Source organism: Acanthochromis polyacanthus, chromosome 14, assembly GCF_021347895.1.
Source record: "Acanthochromis polyacanthus isolate Apoly-LR-REF ecotype Palm Island chromosome 14, KAUST_Apoly_ChrSc, whole genome shotgun sequence".
Classification (NCBI taxonomy): Eukaryota; Metazoa; Chordata; class Actinopteri; family Pomacentridae; genus Acanthochromis; species Acanthochromis polyacanthus.
Window position 1 is genome coordinate 23,874,316 of NC_067126.1, and position 8,113 is coordinate 23,882,428.

Consider the following 8,113-nt stretch of genomic DNA (forward strand, 5'->3'; position numbering starts at 1 on the left):
ACTACCTCTCACGTCTCACAGAAACAACATCTAGTTTTAGTGATGCAAAGCTTGGACAACTGGAGGAGACTCAGAACATAAATCTTAAAATCTTTAGCATCATAAACTTGCTGACATGCCCATTAATTCTTAAGTATTTCTGTAAGTGTAACCACTGAAATTTAGCTTCCATGAAGACCAGATTTCTTTTAAGTTCTCATCAAGACTACATATGCAGCTGAAAACGGTTTTGTTAATGACCATGATTGAGGTTACAAAGTTAATGATAAAGCGTTGACCTTCATTGGAATGATAGCTGGAATTCTTTTGCTGCATTGAATCTCCAACAAAACGGCCATAATTACTTCCTGCCAAGCTTCTAAAAATGGTAAATTTTTTGTTATCTTCCTAAGCAATAGATGCACCCTAATAGAAGTGGTAACTCAAAAAAATTTTTTCTTTTTTGCAATGTGCTACAATGAATGAAATGCAAGCATAATGCCCATACATGAACCACTGTCTGTGATTGCATAATGAAAGTTTCACAGAGCAGCTCTGGTTCCATGAGCACAAACAGCGCTCACTAACTTTAAGCCAAACAGTACAAAACATGCAATTTATGTCAGATCAGCCAATCACGACGGACCACCAAGTCTGCAGACGCCGTTCAGTAACTTAAACTCCTCTGCAAATCCCCAGCATCCATTAAAATGTTTTGATGCACTACAGGTCTCGAGAGAATATAATAAAGGATTACAGAGCTACAAATAAGAAATTACCGACGAAGATGTTTGGCTCACCACTACTTTTCAGATCTGTCTCTTGAACCATACACACCCTCTCTCTGAGGTCTGAAGTCTGGTCTGGTTAAAGGCCGTGGGTTGCACTCTATCATGGGTCAGTAGACGTAAAGAAGAAGGTAGGAAGTAGAGAGGAGAAAGGACATAAAACAAGCCTCTGAACAGCATAAGATTAAAGGGTACCACAGCTTGTCCCTCGTTGTGTTATTAATGCTGGAATTACTAATTATACTGTCTCAGATGTTTGAAGGCTCGGTTGATGATGCAGCAATTCAACTTGTTTGGGGCAGATAAGTGATCAAAGCAGAACACCCGCCTGGGTCATAAAGGAGAAAGCTGATAGACCATGAGAACAGAAAAATACAGAGAAAATCAGAGAGAGACCTGTATGCTGTAGATGCATAACAGAGGGTTAAACAGAGTACATTTGTTACAATTTCAGTTGAGTTTGACTTCCTCATTAAGTCGGGTAAATATCTAGAATTCTAAAAGAATTAAAGCTATATTCTGTATGTGGGCTTACATCTGAAGACAACAAGGCATAAAAATTCAATGTGACCCAAATTTAAACATGATTCTGCAAAGTTTTAATGCATGAATTATTTGTTGCCATCCTTGCTAACTTTTCAGTCATCACCTGCAGAGGAGATTTGTGAGTTTTGAGATGCACAGAGACGTGGCTGGTGGGTTCAGCCAGTTTCTGTGTTTCCTTGCAGTTTATTTTGAGGGTGTGAGGCACCGTATCCACCATGGCAATGGTGATCAGTTCCGCAGATGCCTTTGTTATAGCAGCTGTGATTATGCCAAGATTTTTCAAGTCTGGCATAAACAGCTTTGAAGAGCAGTGACCACAGGAACATCACCAGTTACTTGAGGTATGCTGTTTTTCTTGGCACATTGCTCTTCTACTTGTTCTTTGTTTTAGATGTCTATTTGATTCTTGCAAAAAAATTGCACAAGTAAAAGTTTTTCTAATGAAATTATGCTAAAAAGCTTTCCAAAATAAAAATGTAGTTTAGTTGGAAAGCTTGGAAGCAGTGAACTCAGTCACTGAGGCAAGTGCAAAGTTAAGTCCAAAGTCATAACTAGGAGAAAAAGAAGGCTTTAGAAAATAGAATGCATTTTTTCTAGGCTTTAATTTTGGTTGCTACAACAGATATATTTGCACTGTATGAGTAGCACGGCTGTAATAAACAGAGTGACATGAATGTAAGACATTTAGACTGCTGACTATGTGGATGGTACAGGGCGCCTTTCCACACGTTCATATTTCATGACCAGTAACGCATTAATAATAATTAAATCTTATCTAAAGCATTGCAGAGTCCTGAAAAACAGTGTATGAAAGAATGTTAATGAGGTCTGTCTTGATGAATGTGTTGCTTTCATTATATGCGGCGATTGGCATGGTGGGTGCAAAAGGGTTTCCAGCAACTCAAGAGAATGCATGACAGATGAGGAAAGAATGCGGAGATAAAAGAGCAAACAATGGCACATTAAGTTCATTCCTCCGTTTGCGGGCAATAATCAAGATATCAGTTGATCCTCAGAAGTTGTTTTCAAATGAGACTAGACCTCCAAGTTTAAAGCAGTTTGTGAAATACGATTATTTGCTGTCTTATAGCAAGTTAAAGCAGAAGATTGATACCAAAGGTAACAAAATCCATCTGCTAGTACCGAAAAGGCTCACAGGTTAACACACTGGTTTTGTCTTTGAGAGTGATGTTGGAATTTATGTTTATTTATATACATGTATTTTTATGTCTTAAGCAATTGTGGGTTTTTTTGGTATCAGAAAAAGAATGAGTGATGGCCTTAATACAGATTTCTTGAACCGGTGAAAAGTGTTACTCTGTAGCCAGAATCGGCCATTCACAATCAGCATTTTTGTTCTCACAGACTTATGAAACATCATCATATTACTGTTGAAGTACTGTCCTAATTTAAAGTTTGTATTTAGTCAAGTTCGGCCCAAATTCTGCAGCCCTCTAATTTGTTGAGCTCAAAGTGCAAGATTTCAAGGAGTTCTAGGAGCATCAGTAGGCTCTTCCTGGAGAAAACCACTGGAGCGGAGGGGTTAGCCCTTTTCCATATATAGCCCCTCTTGTGAGGAAATGTTTGACCTCCGCTGATCAATATTTTAGAAAATTGCTCCTCGTGTCACTCCCCATCTCCGAGCTGACAAGGACATGATTGTAGTGTGTGTATGTGTGTGTGTGTGTGTGAGGTTTGAGTTAAAGTGAATTAGTCAGCAGGCCCATAGCATTCCCTACACCATCTCATTCCCTGTCAGGCTTCAAGAAAGTGGAACTCAAATCCAGTGGAGCAAGTGTCAGCTTAGGTCCAGCGGAACATGTTGCAAATGGTGTTAAAAGCATGTACTCGTTGGCCCCCGCTCTCAATAATTAATATGAGAAGGCACACTAAAAATGATCCCTGTTTCCTCTTCGATCCTTCCCTGGTGGAAGAGGGCATGAATTAGTAACACAGATCAAACTGCAGTGTTACCGCGGATCAAGTATTTGTAAAGAAGCTGAAAGGGCTATAGAGGCCCTATGAGATAATGTGGATGTGCCTTGCGTGGTCTCTGTTCGTGTCACAATGAATTTTAATTTGGACTGGAATTCTACCAGGTAAAAGAATGATGAATTAGTTATCTTAACACAAGACCTATCTTTAGACAGAAATGTCTTCAAAAAGCATTTTACAAAGCTGTTTGCAAAAAGTTCTCAGTGAGGAGAGTATAGCAATCAGTCATTTGGTGAAAAAAAACCTTAATGCCATTTAAAGTCTGTAAATTCACTTACAAGTGGAATACTGCAACAGCTAATTGGATCAAATATTGTCTCATGTGTGGTCTTCTCTGATTTACTGCAGCCAACATCTATTGACGTGGTATGTCTAAAATAACACGGGGTGTTTTCTGTAACATGCATTTTAAGCAGTCCCTGCTGAATTTGGAACAAGAGCTCATTAGCAAACTTTTAGGAATAAGCAATGCAACTGAAAGAGCATCTGCTGAAGTTGCTTTGATACAATCATTGCATAACTTCATGGCACTGTGGAGAGCTCAGTATGAGCTAAGGCCGAGTGATATGGCGATAAACTTATACCACTTTTTAAAAAAAGGAATATGCAACTATGACAATATAAGGAAACACATTCACATGTATACACACAGTGGGTTCTGGGAAGTAACACCGAGCATAAACATAAGTTATGAGGGTACCTTTTACTCTGAGGTTCAAGATATAATTTAGGATAGAACGTTATATGAATCAAAGGAAGGTTTGTTAAGGTTCAGAACTATCATTTATTTTTGAATCAGTAACTGAATTTTCTCTGCCACCAATGTGGTCGAACATTTATGCCTCTACAAAGTAACCAGCAGTCACACGGATCAGCATGTTCTGCTGCATATATTAGCTACTGTACACTGATACTGACAGTTGCACTTATTTGTATGTGCCACAGAGTGATAAAAAAAGACAAACAGTGTTGCTGCTACTCGGGTTTGAACTATTGTTACCACTTTGAACTTGGTTCTAGTGGTTTATGAGCACAGATTTTAGCTTTTAGTGTATATGGCAGGGTGTTAACTTACCTTTGCATGGTCACAGGTCATTCACACATTTTGTCATGAATATTGCTCTGCTGTTTGTCTAGCTTTAAAAATCTGAACCATTTCCAAATTGTCACAGTTTTCTCACTATGTAGGGCTACCCGACTGTTCTCTGTATGAATTATTTATCACTTTAGCATCACTATTGGGCAGAAAAGAAGGTGTGCTCCACAACTTTATGCACAGATCGCATAAACCACACACACATTTACAGAACTATTTTCTCTGTTTGAGTAAACACTGCAGATTTTTCCAGCAAAAAAATAATTAGAAAATCTTAATCCAGCATAGAATGTACACCGAACTTTAAGGACCACCAGTGTAGCATCTCCTCTTTAAAGGCATAACAACATTGAAGTCATTCATGATTCAGTGTTCAGTCGACCTAAGATGATCAGTCAGACAGTGCTGTTGCCTGTCGATTCTGTAGCTAGCGCCGCTGGTCATTAATACCGCTGATGTTGTTTTGCTTGAGTTTCTGTTTGCGGCATGTGGCATGCACACGCAACTCATGTGGATTACTGTTATAATGCACCATTCAGTGTTCTTTCTCATGAATTTACTTGCAGGGACTGGCTTCTCACATTTGTTCTTCTCAATCCACCCTTGAGGGAAAAGGCAAGGAGAACATTTACTCCTCATCAAGCTTGTAGCAGCTAGCTGCCTGTCTGTCTCCCTATGTCTTTCATTTCAGATTGTTTGATCTTGTTGACTCAACTTTGCCTGACCAGCTGTCTGTGTCTGCAACTTTAACTATTTTACCAAAAACAACTCTGATGTCATTAATGTCAGCAATGCATCTGCTATATCTTTTGAACTGGTGAGCATTCTGGACTGCACAGTGACTTGGTGGTTAGCAATTTCGCCTTGCATCTAGAAGATCCCTGGTTTGCGTCCCGGCCTGTGATCTTTCTGCATGGAGTTTGGATGTTCTCCCTGTGTATGTGTGGGCTTTCTCCAGGTTCTCCAGCTTCGTCCTACAGTCCAAAAACATGCTGAGGTTAAACGGTAGCTTTACATTGTCCGTAGATATGAATGTGACTGTGATTGTTTGTCTGTATATGTAGCCTTGCAATAGACTGGCGACATGTCCAGGCTGTCTCCTGCCTTCGCCCTGAGTCAGCTGGGATAGACTCCAGCCCCCCTGCGACCCTAATGACGATTAAGCAGTGTATAGATACTGGATGGATGGGATCTGATGGTTAAAGTGATTGACAGTTGAGGACAGACAACAAAGACTGGATATGCTGGGTATTATAAAACATTATTCACAAGAAGGAAGACACATACTTGCATAGATAAAGACATGCTTACAAGCGATGGATACACTCTTACATGCACAAATGCTCATATAGAAACATACCATCCTTGTTTCACTTTCGCTGTCTACCTGTGTCTTGTGGACACATCCTTAGCACTTTGGATGCTGTGGTCTTGTTGCTCATAGAAATATGCAAAATCTCTACCTTTAATTACAGTAGTTTGTTTTCTTCTGCCACAATTGGGTTATTAAAATGTTCTTTACCAGCATCTCAGCAAACAACAATATCAATTAAGTAATTAAGGTTAAGCTTGATGAATACAGTTGCCGACAGTTTGGTATGTAGCGCCAAAGGGCCAATCTTGTCAGTGTTATGTAACAACATTTTATTACGGAAATGACTGATATAAACTCATGCATTCTCCCCAACTTATGTAAATATGTAAATGATATCTTAGCTTACAGATGCTAATTTACAGGATAAAGCAATGGTTTTACAAGTGAATTCATTCAGCGCACATCGCAGCGTGAAGACACACATCACATCCTGTTATCTACATGCATAGTGAGTGTCCATTCAGGCATCATTGCGCAACAACCTGACCCTGTCCTTGAAAACATTAAAGAATGTTTAACAAGTGATGCAGACATGCTAGCTCATGTCAAGGGATCACAACATAATAAATCTCATTCACCAGCATGATGTTGTTTCAGCTCAAATCTGCAGTCACTTTGGGACCTGCTCTCTATCAAAATAACAGCCACTGTTCAAATAAACTCAGCACACAAGCCCAGGCCTGGCGTTTCTGACATTCACAGGCGAGAGCTATTCTCATGAAGATTAATGTTTTTTTTTTCATTCTCTCTTTTGTTTCTTTCCAAGCAACATGAAACCATTAAAGCAGAAAAAATGAGATGTAAGCATTTTTAAATTCTGTAAGATCACAATACAGAGGATCAGCTGAACTTTGATTTGGCTGCCACCGAACCCTGCTGGTGGAGGAACCCAGCAGAAGTTGCAGCAGGTTACTCAGCATTGGCTTTAGGTCGTTGCGAACACCTAGTACTGGCGTGCATACATCCAGTGACACACTGAGCCTGCATAAACAAACATGCACATGCAATTCACACACAGCAAGTACACAATAGCGCATAAACTATTTTTACATTCAGAGAGGGAGGTGAAGAGCATTTTCACTTAAATCAGTGCACTGAAAGATGCTCTGTGCATGCTTAACTCAACATACAGATGGTACACCGGAGAGAGAGAGAAGACAGAAAGAGGAGTGGTATGTTTGGATAAGAATAGAATTGCATGACTCTGAAATAGCACCTTTTTTACTGCACATCTGTTTACTTTGAAAGTGTATCTCTTGCATTCTTACACTTGAGTTGGTGACTTCATCATTTCGCTCAGGGCACAGAATATATAAGTGAGTCGGGACACTCAACAGGATTTCTCTCTGCACGCAAGCAGCAACTGGTAAGGGAGGGTCCGCACTTGACCACGGAGCTGTGGTCTTATCTGGTCTGAGTATATCTGAAAATTCCTAGCAAAGCTATTTATGTGCTATCAAAACCAATTACTGTAGTAACTGTGACTACACTGCAGACATACATTCTCCCCAGCAGACTAGATATGTATTTGCTGTGCTTTCTGTTCAAATCCCTTTGTAAAAGAAACAATTGTTCCCAGACTGGAACCTGCCAATAAAAACCCAGAGTATCTTTCCATTTGCTTTTTAACATCAAATTCATTGCATTTATCACAGAGAGTGCTGTTCAGTCCATGAAAACAGGTGTGTTCTTAGGTTTGGAGCAGCTTTCTAATCATAACAAAAAAAAAAATCTAGTGACGTCATTATTGCAGTTTGAGCTCGGGGACTACAATTTTATAACAGACAGTGAACTGAAAGTGCAGAGTTTGAAAGTCATGAGCATTTACGCAGCTGGGAATTCACGCTGATGTGTTGCATTAAGGTTTTTAAACTGCGAGGTATGTCCCAAAGGGTGGTGTAGGACGGCTGAAGGGGAGCACAGAGAGACAGGCAAAGATACATCACAAAACTAATTTGTTTCCAAAATTAGAGACTTTTTTTGGAATCATAAATCATCAAATCTTAACACAGAGATGTAATACATATATTTTAGGGCCGTTGTCACAAGCGTATCATTAAGTCTGATCATCACAAATCTGTTGATTAAAATAGATTCAAAAGTTCATAGATCCACCTAAAAAACAATAAAAAAATTTAAAAGACGCTTCCAGAATTTACCTTCAAATCCTTCTGATTTTAAATTGTTCTCAACAACTGAACTTGTCTTAATTGTCTAAATTTGCTAACATGTTATCAAATTTAGGCTGAAGAAACAAGGCTCAAGCTATTGTCCTCAGCAGACCAAGAGAGCCCATTGGCACCTCAATACAATGCATTGATATCATTATTTTTC